The sequence below is a fragment of the Dama dama genome, chromosome 11 (genome assembly GCF_033118175.1).
Source record: "Dama dama isolate Ldn47 chromosome 11, ASM3311817v1, whole genome shotgun sequence".
Classification (NCBI taxonomy): Eukaryota; Metazoa; Chordata; class Mammalia; order Artiodactyla; family Cervidae; genus Dama; species Dama dama.
This window is the reverse complement of record NC_083691.1, coordinates 17,563,089-17,579,504: the sequence shown is the minus strand read 5'-3', so window position 1 is coordinate 17,579,504 and position 16,416 is coordinate 17,563,089. Positions and strand designations below refer to the sequence as shown.

The 16,416-nt window shown below is 44.3% G+C and overlaps 1 long non-coding RNA gene across 1 annotated transcript in view; it reads left to right on the top strand.

Annotated features, from left to right (window-relative positions):
- The window catches only part of LOC133064529 (uncharacterized), a 142,979-nt gene extending 129,632 nt beyond the window's left edge, over positions 1–13,347 (top strand). The window contains exons 8-10 of the long non-coding RNA XR_009694647.1: positions 8,487–8,605; positions 10,439–10,554; positions 12,612–13,347. This is a non-coding gene — a long non-coding RNA (uncharacterized LOC133064529). The remainder of the gene's footprint in view (positions 1–8,486; positions 8,606–10,438; positions 10,555–12,611) is intronic.
- Positions 13,348–16,416: the final 3,069 nt, after the last annotated feature.

The window sequence follows — 16,416 nt, the reverse complement described above, 5'->3', positions numbered from 1 at the left end:
CTTGTAGCGACCCATGGTCCCAGGGGGTTAAAAACCCATTTTAGAGAGGTTCCCCATGATTTTGAAACTAGGAAGAATCTGAGATGTCATTTGATGGAAACTATGATTTCACAGATAGGGAAACTGAGGCCCAGAGAGATCTCCTTATTTTTCCCAAGCCAATGCAAAAACATAGTAACAAAATAGCATGAGAGCCCAGGATCAAAACTTTGATTTTCTTTTAGCTCGTTAAGCCTGAGCAACCATCGAAGGTTCTTCAACTATTCTAAGACAAATTCAGGAGACTTGGTAATCTCTGTTCCTAGGGAGTCAGTATGGAAAATGGTCCATTTTCCACGGTTGCCTTTTTTTGTCATTTATTCTGGCATTGGGTGGGTATTTTATCCCACAGATCTGTCCAGAAAATCCTGTTCACAGTGTTAAACCACTGACCCATGCAAATAGCCAGGGCTATTATTTTCAGCCATTAAGAATTGTCAAGCCTTCGGCACTACTCCACTTTAATATCTTGTGTATGTGTGTGTCCCCTTGCACACTTGTGTGTGAACAGCAAATGCCCATAATAAGGAATCAAGAGAAAAATCTCAAGCTTCACTTCTGTTAAATACTTGGCTTCTGAGAGGATTGTAAGGAAGGTGTATATTCAAGGGACATCTTCTTAAGTCTGGATGATGCCTTTACAGAGGAGTGTGTGAACTTGACCTCGCCTTTGCTGTGAGATATAAGTCTGGTGAAGTTCAAACGCATTGGAAATAACTAATCAGCTATAATCACAGCAAGGGATGCAAACACTCTGCAAGGGTGGCTTCTCCAAGAGGAAGATGCCATGAGTCACTTGGGAGGGCTGGCTTGGGTCTCAGGGAGGCTAACTTCATGCATGTGGAAGCCTGCTCTATCATAGACTGTGTTTTATAACAACACAGTCTCAGAAATTGTTAGAGGGGAAGACAGTTTAAAGAACACAAAACGTGGAGCTTGCATTTTACCAGCTAAGGAAGATGACACCCCGATCCCCAAGAGAAGTGACTGACTCAGTGGTGACTGTCCAGGAGGGAAAGTGCACGGGTTGAAAATACATTGAAATCACATTTTTAACCAAAGTGATTAGTTCTTTGAAATACTGTAGTATCTCTTCTATTATCAGAGATAATTGTTGGGTTGTGGGTCAAAAGAGTCAAGGAACCGAGTGCATTGGGTGTCCGTGATTATTTCAAAGGGTGAGAGTTTATGCATTTCAAAGGGGAGGATATAAGGTTTAGAAGGGCTAATGGCAGTGCTTTTGACCAAGATATTTTGAGGGTCTGTACAGATTTTGCCAAAATTGAGTTTTAACAATGCTGGTAGTGTGTTTGACTAAACCAGAGGGCTGAGCATGGTAAGCACAGTGAAAATGCTGTCAAACGGGCCGGATAGTGCAGACTTGTTAAGTGCTTGGCCAGTAAAATGGGGTCCTTGTTCACTACAAAGTCTGAGAGGAGTTCCCCAGGTAGGGATAATTTTTTAAAAAAGGACTTTACAGACCAAAGGCAAGCGAAGGCTTCAGTCCAGTGCTAAAGCATACAGATCATGAAACATATTTATATCCATGAGACTCATATACTTGCCAGAACTTGGATGGTCCATTAGGCAGTTTAAAATATCCATCAATGTTAGGCAGTCATGAGGAATTTTTCTGGATAACAGAGGGGAGAAAAGTTTCAAGGTTAAGGTTATTATAATGCAAAATGTTATGGGAGGAGCAGTTAACAAAAGGACTTCATAGGAGGTGTGGTGACTGACTGAGAAATGTTGAATGTGATAAGAATTCAGGAGGGCCTCTATGGTGTGAGACACAAAAGTGGTTAAAGGGGATCCCACAACTATGTTCTCAGTGGCCTTAACCAAAAGGGCAGCAGCCATAATGGCTCCTAGGGGAGTGTCCCCATGCTACAGTGTCCCATGGTTGGCTATAATGATCAATGGCAGTACCTGTGTATTGGGGTGAGTACCCCAAGGGCATCCTCTTCCTTTTCATGTACAAAAGGGAAAGGGGGAATCTGACATTTGGGATGTCCAAGGGCAGGTGGGCTCATCAGACTCCCCTATAAAGCCTTAAAGGCTTTAAAATTAAAATCAGCATTGTTGTTTAAACAGTCAAACACAGAGGTTTGACTGTAAGAGAGAAATTTGGAATCCAGTTTTGGCACTAACCAACTATCCAAGAAAACCTTGAAATTGGTGCTTTGTTTTGGAGTTTGTGACAATTAGGAAACCAGGAAGCCTGTCTGGATCTGGGGTAGCCCTTGCTCTTAGATCAGATGCCCTAAGTATTGAACATGGGTTTGGGAAAAGCATAATTTTTCTTTAGTGGACTTATGTTCCTTTAAGACTAAAAATATTAGGAAATGGATGCATCTTTCTGTGAGGAAACTTGAGAAGGAGAGCAAAGAAGCAGATCATCCACATACTGCAACAAAGCAGAGCCCCTGGGGACCTTCATATCATCCAGATAAGCCTTCAGGACTTGTGAGGAATAAGGACTTTTAGTAAAACCCTGAGGATTACTGTCCAGAGGAATTGTTTTCTCCCCAAGTGAAAACTAGAAGATATCAGTTAGCTTCTCCATTGAAATAGCAAAGAATGTACTGCATAAATCAATTACAGTAAAGAATTTTCTTCCAGTGGGAATGGATGTTAGAAATGTATGAGGGTTAGAAATAACGGGGTGTCCAGGGTTAGCAATGTTGTTTTTGCTCAGAAGTCCTGAAAAAGCCTCCACCCTTGGTCCTTAGGTATTACAGGGTCCAGAGCAAAGGATAATGAGGACTTGAGCTTGAGAATCTTCTATTATAGGCTTTATGCCTTGAATGGTTTCTTTATTTAAAGGAGATTGATTAATTCTGGGAAGAAGTTTTGAGGCTCTCCTTTAGTCTCTGATGGGAGGCGCATACTGAATTTTGATGCCCTTAAGGAGGCAAACCTGTTGTTAGCTGATTCAACAGGGACAAATGATCCATGTTTCCTAAATCAGCCTATTACCCTCAGAGATGAAGCAAATAAGAGATGTCAAAGGGTTGCTTAATTCACCTGGTTGGCTGCTTTTATGATTACTATCAGTTTCTAGAATGATTTCCCCATTTTAAGAGAAAGAAATTCTGGTGTGATACTTCTTTAAGAAGTCTCAGCCTAATGCATGAATGGTGGGGGAGGAAGTAAGGAGAAAAGGGTGTGTGTCTCTCAAAGTGCCTAAACAAGAGGGGATAGGTTCAGAGACAGAAACCTCTGGAGGTTTATTAGAGCTTCCCGCTAATCTGAACTATTTCAGTACTCCGAGGCAGGGGCTGTTTGGCAGTAGTGAGGTTGAACAAAGAGAGTGGCTCTGCTGTCCATGAGACTCATCCACAATCTGGAGCAATGTATCTCTAAGCAGATCCCCTGCAGTTCCTTGGAGCCCTGGCATTGAGGATTGGCGGAGGGCTGGTGGGAAGGATGGAGAAGCTGGTTAGGAGGCTGAAAGTGCCTGACATGTGTACATTTGTAACTATCTCATCTCTGTTTTCCTGACTCTTTGCAATCATAGCTGAAACTAGAAGAATCTTGACTTTTGTTTAGGGTCTTCATTTGTTAGAATCAATGATTGAGAATTTTAGTGGTTTTAGGTGACATGTCTAGATTACAAGAGAGCTGAATTGCCAGATAACCTTAATCTAGAGTGGACATAGTTTCTCATTCCATCGTGGTCTTTTTTACAAAGGGAAAGTTCTCAGTTCAGGTCATTAATTTTTTCTTTTTTGGCCATGCTGCTCGGCATGCGTGGGATCTTTGTTTCCTAACCAGGGATTGAAACTGTACCCTCTTCAGTGGAAGCACAGCGTCTTAACCACTAGATCCTCAGCCCATTAATAAACATAGACTTAAAAGCAACCCAGGTGGAACCAGCATCTGAAGGAAAACCAGGATTTTCTTTAAAAATAATCTGAAGTTAATTGTAATATTCATGAACAGATTTATCAGATTTTTGTATGCAAGCCTGAATTTTGTTTCAATCAACAGCCTTCCAAAAAGCCCTAGAAATTGCCTGATGAAGCTGCCTAGTTCTTGCCTCAGCTTGACCATAGAATACGTTAGTGGGCAAGTCACCCCAAGAGAAAGACCTAATTCTCAAGATCTTCTAGGATTTCCTCAAAAGTTTTCATCCAATGCTGGGCCTAGCCCTCACTGACAAATACATTGAAGTAGTTGATATAAATCAGAGAAACCATGTTGATAAATTTGAATGACTATGTTAAATTTCTCAGCAAATCTGTGAGAATCTTTGGTTACTTTGGGAATATCTTTGACTATAGCTTGCAACTCAGCTTTAGCCCAGGGCATATAAGAAATGAAGGATTTAGCTTCTGTACCCTCAGAATATAAGCTTCCCTGGTAGCTCAGATGGTAAAAAATCTGCCTGCAATGAGGGAGACTCAGGTTTGATCCCTGGGTCTGGAAGATCCCCTGGAGATGCAAATGGTAACCCAACTCAAGTATTCTTGCCAGGATAATCCCATGGACAGAGGCTACAGTCCAGGGGTCTCAAAGAGTTGGACACAACTGAAAGAATGACACTTTCACTTCATTTTCACTCCTCAGAACACTTGATTTTAAAGAAGCAGGTTCTGATAAGTGCATAGGATAAGGGAGTGGGGAGAATTTCATGGAAAAAGTGAAATTTGGTAAGAGAACTAATATGGGGGAACTGAGGGTATGCAGGAGGTATAGGCAGTATAGAAGGAAAAGAGAAAGAGGTGGAACTTGAAACAAAAAGTCCAAGGAGAAGGAGCATGAAGCTTTGGAAGCCATTTTATCTTTCTTTAATTGTCTGTTTGCCTCAGTTAATTTTAACATTTTGCAGAGAGGCAATTTTAATCTCCTGATCATGTCTGGATGCCTCAAAATACCAATTGGAATAGGTGTTCCATTCAGTTTTAGAAATTTTTGAGCTATAGTAGTCCAATTCATTTTTAAGAAAAGTAAGTTTGAGGATTTCAAAAGTTCCCCACATTGGCCATTGACATTCTAAATTGCCTTTGGTTAGATTGGTCCATTTAGTTAGAAATGACCATGGCTTTTAAATACAAAATTAGCGGGGGTCCCTTTAAGGTAAGCATCGTCAGAATATTCAGACATCTGGGATCTCCTTTCTCAGAACTTTTTCTCTTCTAGAGTTAATAGTTTTTGAACAACCTGAACAGTTAAAGGAGCTTACTTGTTGGACTTCTTTCAGCTCAGACAGCCTGCATACCAGTCAGTTCTAAGGGGACAGCTTGGTCTCAGAGAAGCCAGGCCAAAGGCTTCTCAGCTCTGTTCCCATAGGACAGCTTCTGTTCCAAAGGAATGGGCTGAAGGATGAACCAGCAAAGTTCCAATGAAATGGACCCTGTTTCTGAAGAGTATCTTATTCTGTTTGAAACCATCTGATTTCAAATCCAACCAAAGTGCCAAAAAAAAAAAAAAAAGCACTCACAAACACAAGGCCTTCATCAGAAAGGATGAGACCTTAAAATAGATCCTGAATAAAGCCCGGAGGGCAGCAAAACACAAAGAGAGCAAAAGCTTGAATCCAGGAGAAAGACCTTCCAAACTCCAGGGCTGGTTAGAAAAGCAGTGGGCAACAGTGCCTTCGAAGCGGGTAAGGCACTTGTTTGCTCTCCAGCCCCAGAACTGTAGGGGGTCTTCTTTGGATTCCTTTATGGGCACCAAAATGTTGACCTTAAATGAAAAGAATGCCAGATAAATAAAATGCCAGATTTCTACAGCAAAATGGGTTTATTCAGATCAATAGAGACTTGTAATTCAGGGTCTGCAACCCTGGGGAGCCCTGTGCAATCCCGTACACAATGAGGGAAGGAGAACCCTTTTACAGAGGGGAGAGGAAATCAGGAGGGAGCTGGGGGAAACAGGGAGTCTCTGGCTTTTCACTGGTTGAGCCCTTGCCAGCGGAGAAGAGGACTCCTTCTTCTTCTGTTATCTTCGCAGGTCATGTGAGCTCCCCCTCTGGTTTCCCAACTCTATTAATTGAGGTTTCTGTTTATTAATTTTTTTTTTCAGACCAAACACTGGGAGGAACAGAAACCAGAAACTGGGGCTCAGCAGGACCCTCCCTGCTAACCTCAGAACTGCTGGGCATCTTCTTGCTTCCTGTCACTTGCCAAAAGGAGCAGTGTTTGAACTGTCTTCTTGATGGGTCAGATGCAGTGGCCCTTTGGGTGGGTCCGACCTCTGTTGGCTCAGCGGGGACTGTGCCCCGTGTTCGGGCTGCTCTTGTACAAGCCCTAGGGGGCACTCAGAGCAAGAAGGTCAGGGCCACCTGGGAGATCTTGTCTTCCTTGGTGACAGCAGTAACACAGGGCAGTGAGTGCTGGTGGTGGGTGCTCAGCCTTGCAGGGGCGTTGTGCTCCAGGGAGGACGCATCTCACAGTATGGGCTTCATTGTCAGGGCTGCGAAGATGTCACCTTTCTCACCCTTCCGCCTTGCCTTTGAGGCCTCCAGGTCTAGAGCTGTGGGCAGCTGCTCAGGAAAAGCCTCATGCCTTAGCCCAGGGCCTCGGTGGTCTGGGAGGTGCTCACAAAGTGGGAATGGAGAGTGGGGTGAGTAGGTGATTTCAGCCCAAAGTTACTGCCATCTACATTATTCAGTATTTACATTTTTTTTCCCTTAAAGCAAAATCAAAATACCAGCAAAAGTCAAGCCTTCTTGGTAGGTAATAGTAGAGACCATACCTTTTAGTTTAAGTATGTCACAGAAAATGACATACTTAAGCTTTGGAGGAAAAAAAAAAGAAAAAAAATGTGATAATAAAAAAGAGGGATTTCTTGATTCATGGCTAGCATTCTTTGGAAGGATCCCAGAACATTAAAATGACTTCATGATCTCTGCTTCTCTGTAGTAATAGATGGTGTATCAATGCTCTATACACATTACACATTTTAGTCCTTATAACAGATTCATGAGCTCGACTGGCCTTAGCCCGCTCAGCATCGAGGAGGCAGTTGTAAGGGGGTTTGGTAGAAGGTGCCCCAGCCTGGAATCAGCCGCTGCTCCCACTTTGGTGATGGGTCCTCGTGTACCTGCTCCCAGCTCTCCTCCCCCCGGGGGCCCCTCAGAGCAGCAGCCCCGGAGGGATCTCTTTGCCCTGGAAGGAGGATGGGTGTTAACCACTGTCTTGGGGGCAGCTGCGAGTTTACACCTTGCATATGCACATCATGCACACATCTCTCACGGCACCCGCACGAGGTCTCTGGGAGACAGAGCATGTTCCTTTCATGATCCTGCTTTGTACACTCGGATCTGAGCCTCTGAGGGCGCAGTAACTGCCTCCCCTCACCCCCAGCCTGGTTCCTGGCTCTTTACTCGCTGTCTCCACAGTGGGGAGCCTGCTGGTGCCCAGCCGAGGGTGCTGCCCACCCACCCACACTGCCCCGGCTCAGGGGTACCTGCTGACTTGCTGTACTGAGCACACGTGTGGCTGTTTTCATCTTCAATGTTCTGCCCTGGCAGATGTTTGCCATATTTTCCCTTTTCTTGTTTTGGAAAATACTGGATTGGCCAAAAAGTTCCTCTGGGTTTTTCTGTAAGATGTCACGGGAGACACCAGAATGAGCTTCTTGGCCAACTCAGTAGTATGGATCTGTGGCTCTTCTCTCCAGCTAAGCACACTGCCTGGTCTCAGGCCCCTTCCCTTGGACATACACTGACTGTAAGACTGACCATAGGACTGACTGCCAGGAATCTGGAGGAATCTGAATGACCTGCTTGATGATTTCAGGTATTCTTTGCACACTTGGTGTGAGGCGTGGTGGGTCCTGGGATGTGCAAGGCAATGAGAGCCCCTGAGACACTGCAGTGCAGTGGGAAACACAGTGTGTATAAGAAAGAACATTTCCTCGGTGTGCAGACAAGGGGGTGGGTGATCCTTAGCAAACTGTGCACTTGGTGCGCTGGGCTAGTGTTTTGAAACTGAATTCCTCTTTCACCCTGGATTTCTGTGTTCCTGTTGTGGTCCCTCCTGTTCAAACAGGACCTTTCTCTGCTCCTTATATCAGGTCAGGGGCTGAAAGCAGAAAGAAGTGAACAGAAAGCAGCCCCGTTTAGCTGAAGTGGTGCTGGGGACTCCGGAGGGGGGTAGCCTCTCTTGCTGGGAATGATGGCTTTGGAAATCTCATGACAGAGCCACTTGCTGGACATCACCCTGGGCTGTGGGAATTGCCCGCCCTTGCAGGGCTGCCCATACTGGTGACTGGCAGGAATACCAAAGCTCTGTCCGTGCCCTGCGCTCCCTCTGAGCCGGCTCTGATGGGCCATTTCACCTCCCGCCTCCCGAGACTTGGCTGGAGGTGGCCTCCTCGCCAACCTCACTTTGAGTAAGCTTCTCCCACTGCAAAATCCTGGCTCTCTTCCTACTTCACTAGTGAGTCTCTCAACAGCACTCCTCAGTAAACCTTCTGCCTGCAATTTTCCATCTCAGACCCTGTTTCCACGGAACCTCAAGGCGGTTGACATGGAACTGTTGTCAGAATTGTCCTCTAAGTGGAAAACTGAAGCTGGAGCCCATGGCTGCTGACAGCGTGGATCCTGTAGCTAGGGGTGAGTGGCCCATGGCTGGTGCTTGAGAGACATTGAGGAGATGGTGACTAGAAGGTTGGTGGGATGGGGCAGCCATGGTCGATTTGTTGGGGAGTGACAGGCTCAGGCTGAGTCATCACCTGTTGGAGGCAAACTACTTCCTTGGCAGCATTGAAGCAAATCCCAAAGCTCCACCTCTGGAAGACAGGTCAGCTATCTTAATCCCAAGGATAGCAGAGTTTTGGAGAAGGTGAAGTTTTCGGACCTCCAAGGTCAAGGTCCAATAGGGAAGACGTGATTGGGGTGGGTCACCTGGACAGTTGAGACCCTTGTTCCCCTGGGTCCTCTGGGCTGCAGAACTGGTGCCCTCCACTTTCACAGAAGATTATCAACTCATTTCTTCACGATCCTACTGAGGCCTCAGACAAGGAAGGCATCTCACAAGGCAGTGGTAGCCCACATAAGATCTAGCTCCATCATTCTCGCTGGCAACAAGATATATGACAAGGGCCAGATCTCTGCACAGCCTAACTAGGCCTTGTTTTTGTTCAGTTCCTAAGTCATGTCTGACTCTTTATGACCGCATAGACTGCAGCACACAGGGCTTCCCTGTCCTTCACTTATCTCCTGGAGTTTGCTCAAACTCGTGTCCATTGAATGGGTGATGTTATCCAACCATCTCATCCTATGTCACCCCCTTCTCCTCCTGCTCTCAGTTTTTCCCAGCATCAGGGTCATGATATGGCAAAGGAGCTGTAAGATCGAGGTAGTATGTTCCAAAAGGACTCAGGAGAATATTCATGGGATCATGTCAAAAGTAGAGAATCTAAAGTTGAACAAGGCAGAGTTTAGTCATGGAGGGCGGGCACTCTACTTTGGTTCAAGATTTCACATCTTGGCCAGAATCCCTGGAGACAGTGTTAACACCCTGCTGAGATGGTGCTTGAATGCTAGAGGAAGCAATCACCCACACTCAGCAAAATGGTGGGGGGAGGGACCCAGCGGCTCAGAGAAATGGACATGCTGGAGTGGATGTAGTCCCAAGATGGCCTGCGGGCTTCTCCTGTCCAGAGCGATGCACTGGGGAGAGTGGCCCCAGCATCTCCAAGAAGCTCAGGAACTGCCATGCTCCAAGGGTCAAGCTGATGGCAGGTGAGGAAGTCACAGAGCCAGTTCTTGGGAGCAAAGGGGATGATAGGATGCTGAGACAAGAGAGGCCAAGTGCTGTGCTCCCCATCAATGTGGAAGCAAGGTGGAGGCAAAGACTATTGTGAGAGGCAGGCTCAGCGGAGCACAGGTGGTACCTGCCCTGAAGAGAGCTATTGCTCCTCAACATGAGGGGGATGGACAGTCATGGAGGGTGACGCTTGATTTAAACAATTAGAAGAAATCAAATATGGATTATTAAGAGCAGGAACAAAACCACCCCAACAACGGTCTAGATACCTTTCCTTGCATCTTGACTTGAGTCAGTTCTAAGATTCAGAACCCATGGCCTGAAGGAGAAGCAGCATTCCTCCCAGGAAGGATCTTGAAACATGATGGCAAGAACATTCATCACTACTTCCTCTGGTTCTTCGGCAAAGGGATGCAGCCCATCTGTTCAGGCACAGGTGCACTGGGGAGAGAGTGGTACCATGGCTTTCTGAGGATTACTGAATTTACTCTGAGACGTGGGGACCCAAAGTACCACCATGGCACTTCTGTTAAGAGGGGAGACCAGGGAGTCAGGTGATAAGTGGGATTTTAGCTTGGGTCCAGCACTCAGTGAGGCCCTGGGTCCAGGGAGGCACCTGTGGTCACTTCCCTGGACCACGAGTATGCCTGAGAACAGAGGTACCTTGTCTTTGACAGAATCTGCCCATTGGTTCCTTTGCCTGGAAGAAAGAAATGCAGTAGCAGGCAGACCTTCCCCACAAGCTGGTAAATCATGACCACGATCACATCTCATGTCAGGACAGGAATGTAAGGTGAGTGCCTCCCAGAAACACTGAGAATGCAGGGGTCACAGTCCTTGTCAAAGCCCCCACTTAATTCACCACCCAGCCCCACATAAACCAGGTGAACCACAGGGGAGGACAGAGAACTTCCACAAAGTGAGTCAGGTAGCCTCTCCCTTGCAGCTGCTCTGCCAGATATGGGCCAGAGGGGCCGCCAGAGGGGCCGCTCCGGTCCAGGGCTCCCTGCCGGAGACAGAGGTCTCCCGTCCAGCCTTGTTAAGCATCATCTCCCTGAACTCAGTTCCACCTTCCTCCCTTCCCTGGAGATGTGTCTTCTGAGAACACTTCCCAGTCAACCTTCTCCATGCAGTTTTGCATCCAGGGCTCTGTTCCCAGGGAATATTTTGAGTTTCAAGGCCTTGAGGATATAGGAAGAGGTCATGGAATACATAAGTTTTTTGGGGAAAAAAGTCATGTGTAAGAGTAGCAATAACTCCCTTCCAGATGGAGACAAAACAAAATAAAAAACCAGGGAACAAAGCTCCCCAGAGAATTTTCTATTATGATGTTATAACCCTTATTATTCCTAATGATGTTTTTGCTTTAAAATCTACTTTTCTCCCTGATATAAATATAACTATACTGGTTTTGTTGGTTTTATTGGTAGCATCTGGAGAAACCAAAAAACTGTTAATGTATGAGTTTTGCTTTTGTTAATATGAGTGGAAAGCTTATTTTTCATTACAAATTCCCAGGTGTCCCCAGCTCCCAGCTTGGTCTTCTTGGCATCAACACCTTTGGGCTCCTTTGGGCATGAGTGTGAGGTTTGCCCCCCTCCCCCTTATCTTTCACAGTGGGGTCTGAGTCAGATTCAAGGTCTGTGCAATGGGACATGGTTTTCTTCATAAAGGCCATGAAAATAAAAGTTCATTACATCTGTCCTCAAGGCAAAGCTGATTTCATTGCTACTCTCATATCCCTTGCTTCTAACTTTCCCTTAGCTTTTGGCCTGACAATTCCTTGTGATGTCATAAAGATATTTTGAAGAACGAAATAAAATTATTCATAATCTTTAGCTATTTTCAGTGTTTGGTCTGAACATGTAGCCTGTCATGTGAGTGGAAGCGGACCTCCTAGAGATCACTTTTTAAAGAAAGAAGTTATTGATGATGGTGAAATTTTACCATCCATTCACTCTGCACAGGCGCAGAACTTGTCTAACTGATGTGATGTAAATATCCACTCTGAATTTGGCAGGACAGACTACAGGATTTTGAAGCTCCATCATGTTCATTTTAATTAATTTTATGAGCGAGAGAGAAAAGGGGTGGGAGAGAGATAGAGAGAGATGGGGGGAGGGAGGGAGGAAGGGAGAGAGAAAGAAAGAGAGGGTAACCCAGACTCTTCACTTTGTTGGATGAATGCAGGCTACCAAACAATTTCAACAATTGATTTGCATTATACAGTTGAGACAATAAAATTGGAAATAAATTAAAGCCACTTAAACAACTGTTTTGTGGAACAAATATGTAAAATTTGAATATTTATGATGGTAAATTAGATTAAGTTGTTGAATGGTTTTTTTTTTTTTCTAATCTGTCATCAATGATGCAAAGCTCTCAGGAGTAAGTTATCAAGTTTTTGGAGTGTATTTTGATTAAATATGAATAAACTAATCACATTTTCACAGTTATAAAATAGTTCAGCAAATGGGGGAGGCGGTGAAGACAGCCTTCTCCTCCAGAAACATATGGTTAGCCATGTAGACACAGGAAAATTGTGTCTCAGTTCAACATTTCAATTAAATAAAATCTCCAAAGGCTAAGAAACAATAACAGATTTTATATAGCTGATGATAAAGCTGCATATTGGTTTTTTTAGAAAGCTAATAACCAAAACCATGTTTCAAAATTGTTCCAAAAGAACCTTGAGTTTATTGTGCCTCTTAATTTCTCGGTACAGTCCCATCTGCTGTTGAAGTTATAGAAACATCCTTTCCCTTTGGGGTTCTTTCTTTTTTACCAAAAGGTGAAAGGTAAAATATTTAGGACAATTTCTAAGTTTTTCTTTTTCTTTTTTTCTGCTAGGAAGCATGAAAGAAAATCCACCTTTCCTCTTATTCTCCTTGTGCTTTGGATTATTGACACTTCCATTCCGAAGCAGATTCCGCACTTAGGGCTGCACTTAGGGCCACACTTAGTTGAAGATGAACCTGAGTGAAGTTGAAGAAACAGACACACGCTGAGTCCTCAACCTGACAGCTGGCTGGTGGCGGTTCACGTTTCTGCTCTGCCGAATGACACTTTCAACAATGTCTTTGTTCCTCAACCTCCATACCCTCCTTCACTAATTTTGGCCATCATGTCTTTGAAAAATGCCCTATAATATTCCTCATAAATGTTTTATACATATTTTATTAGATTGTTTCCAGTGCCTCACATTTTGTTGTTATTAAAGAAGATAAGGTAGTGCTTTCTTTTAAAAGGTGAAGAAAATTGTTATTTATTGGCCATTGCTGGTATTGATTTTTAAAGTGATTTTGTATTCTAACAGCTTAATTTCTAATTGTTTTAGGTTGTCCAGGATTTTTCTAACATCTTATCTATGGCTTTTCACTTGTTACATTTATTTTCAAAGATATCTCTATAGTAATAGCAATCATTCACATTTATAGAGTTTTACTTATTAGATACTCTTCTGACATTTTCTAGGTATTCACTCTTCAGCCCCATGGCAACTCTATGGGGTAAATAACATTTTATTCCTATTTTATTGCTGAAAGTTTGATCAAATACCATTCATGTAGTTAAGGAAATTCTTGTAGATTGCTTTGAAGTTTTTTTTTCTTAATTTGGAAGGAATTTTGAATTTTATTTAATAACATGTCTGTGTACACTGAGCTAATCTTATGACTTTTTTCCCTTAAATTTGTTAATGTAAGGAATGACACTGATAGTTTTTCTGATAGTGAACCATCTTTATATACTTAGGATAAACCCTAATGGGTCATAGTAGAAATAAATTTATTATCAATCCTAAATATCGTAACTTAGCTTTGATCTTTGAAACATGGTTCCAGGTTTTGTTTTATTTTGTTTCCCTTCCGTCCAGCACTCACGCTATTGACCAAGTATTTTTGCCAATGCAAAGCACTAATGTATCCTTATCCCTTGCTTAGAAAGGTAAGGAAAACAAGTCATATTGATTACTTAATGTTAGCATAGTATTTAGATTAATCTGTTGATTTTGCATTCAACCTTGATGATTTCAACCATCAAGTTGAGTAAAAAGGCAAAGAACTTGCCTTTTAACCTTTAAAGATTCACTTGATTAAGTCCCGTGTCTGTTGATCCTAATGTGGGTGCTATAGGGTGCTTTTATCATTTTCTTTTTTCATTTTATGGAAGTCATAGAAGCACTCTTGTGGTTTGTGGTTCTGACAATGTAACAAGGTCTGAAGGGAGCTGTAGCTTCATGTCATTTGTTGGGAAGGTCCCTGTAGCGTGGAAGTCCTGCAGTTTGGGGTTTAGAAGACATGGATTAGAGGCTTCTCTGCCAAAACAACAAACTGGTGTAACTTTGGACACCCAGCACTGTTGGCTGAAAAGTGAGCATAATAGCAATCACCATCCAGCCCAACATGTGGCACGTGCTAGGATTAAATGAGATTGGCATGCATGTTAAAATCCCTTGAAACTTGGATTATCCAGGCCACCCTCTCTTTCAGCACTGGGGATAACTGAAAGTTGTCCCTGCCATTGAATTAACACCAACTTTAAGCTTCCACTTTAATTAAACCCGTATTACTTTAGTGTTTCGTGCCAAGCAGTAAATTCCTTCAAGACTAATGAGTCAGTACGTCCAAGCCAGGAGTTGCCTTTTGTACCAAGAAAACCAGCCCATAGAGGAGTCACACTAGCAGCCCTGTGCAAAAAGGAAGCATCCTATATTCACTCTGAAAGCCCTGGACCCATCTGAAAGCAAGGTGTGAGATGCCGGCTTCACCTTGGACATGGCCACCAGGAGAAAAAGGTCTTGTCTTTTCCACCTGATGGCTGACGATCAGGAGGACAGACAGGAGCCCTCCCATTCACATTCCCAGTGACTGCTCTCTGTAGCTCGCCTCTGGCTGCAGAGTCTCTGCTCTGGGCAGCCATGGGGTTGAGACACATTTCATTCATTTTGCAAAAAGGGTCCTGAGATTGAAATTGTGGTTGGACTCTGGTTGCCCTTTTGGTTGGATTCAGATCGTGTGAGTTGAGTTGATGACTTTCCATCCCTTGGGACTGTCTTTTCCCATTCCCCATAGTCTTCCTTTTCTCCTTCTAAGGTGCATTTGTGGGGCACACGTGGCCATGTTCACAGGAAGTTTCACCTTTGAGTTGCCTTCCTCCAGGACCCTGACTTTCTCAGGTCTGATTCCTGTCATCCTGACAATGTTCCATTCTAATTTGGCAGCTTGAATCCTTTTAAAGGGCCTCAACTGCATTAATTCCCACATTCTGGTCTTGTTTGTTCAAAGGAATAAAAAAATGAAAAGAAACTCACTTGCCAGTTGAAAGTCAGGATGAGACGCGGGATCCAGTAACACTTGCAGAGCACACATTCCATCTCCATTTAGATGTGTGTGGACCAGGCTTCTCTCCATCCACTGCTGTGCTGGTCACTTTCCCAAGGTTGGAATACTCTTCCCAGAAGCTGCAGTGGTGGAGGGCTCCTCGGGATCAGAAGAACGCCTGCCTTGTGAAGTGAAGAACCTTGTGAAGAACTTTGTGAAGTGAAATGAAAGTCACTCAGTCGTGTTCGACTCGCTGCGACCCCACAGTCCATGGCATTCTCCAGGCCAGAATACTGGAGTGGGTAGACTTTCCCTTCTCCAGGGGATCTTCCCAACCCAGGGACTGAACTCAGGTCTCCCACATTGCAAGAGGATTCTTTACCAGCTGAGCCACCAGGGAAGCCCAAGAATACTGTAATGGGTAGCCTATCCCTTGTACAGGGGATCCTCCTGACCCAGGAATCAAACCGGGATCTCCTGCATTGCAGGCGGATTCTTTACCAACTGAGCTATCAGGAAAGCCTGCCACCTTGTGAGTCTTCCCCTAACTCTTTTTGATGATTGATGTCCTTACAGCACCCATGTGTTTCCGAGGGGCTGTTTGCCTTCTAGCTGTTTGTCCATATCACCAATCTGAAGGGAAATGACAGAAACAGGAGGGTGAGTGTTTGGAGACAAACAAAGTGGCGCGTTTCTTTTCAGACACTTTCTGATTCTGGGTCCAGGACTTTCAGAGTAAATATAGGATGCCTCCCTTTTGCAAATGGCCACTGATGTGACTCCTCCACGGGCTGGTTTTATTGGTACCAGAGGCAACTCCTGACTTGAATGTATTGACTCATTAGTCTTGAAGGAATTTGCTCCTTGGCACTGAAGACTAAAGTAATGCAGGTTTAATTAAGGTGGAAGCTTAAAGTTGGTGTTAATTTAACGGCAGCTTCGACTTTCAGTTATCCTTGGTGCTGAAAGGGGGAGGGGTGGCCTGGATAATCCAAAACAGTGAATAGCTTAGCATACATTCTACTTTCCCCTCCAAGTTTATCAAGATTACTGTTCTAGTTTTGCTAGAAAGGGCTAATGTGGAAATGACCATGCAAGTCAATTTTGGAGAAAGCAGGACCCTAGTTGCGGGAGGAGGGTTCCAGGCTGCCAGGGATGCAATAGGTACCCTACCTTGTCAGCTTTTTTTTTTCACCCTTAATTGGGGTATAGTTGCTCTACAGTGTTGTTAGTTTCTGCTGTACAACAAAATGAATCCGTTATACGTATACAATCTCCCCTCCCTCCTGAGCCTCCCTCCCTCCCCCAGAGCTCCCTCTATGTCATCACAGAGC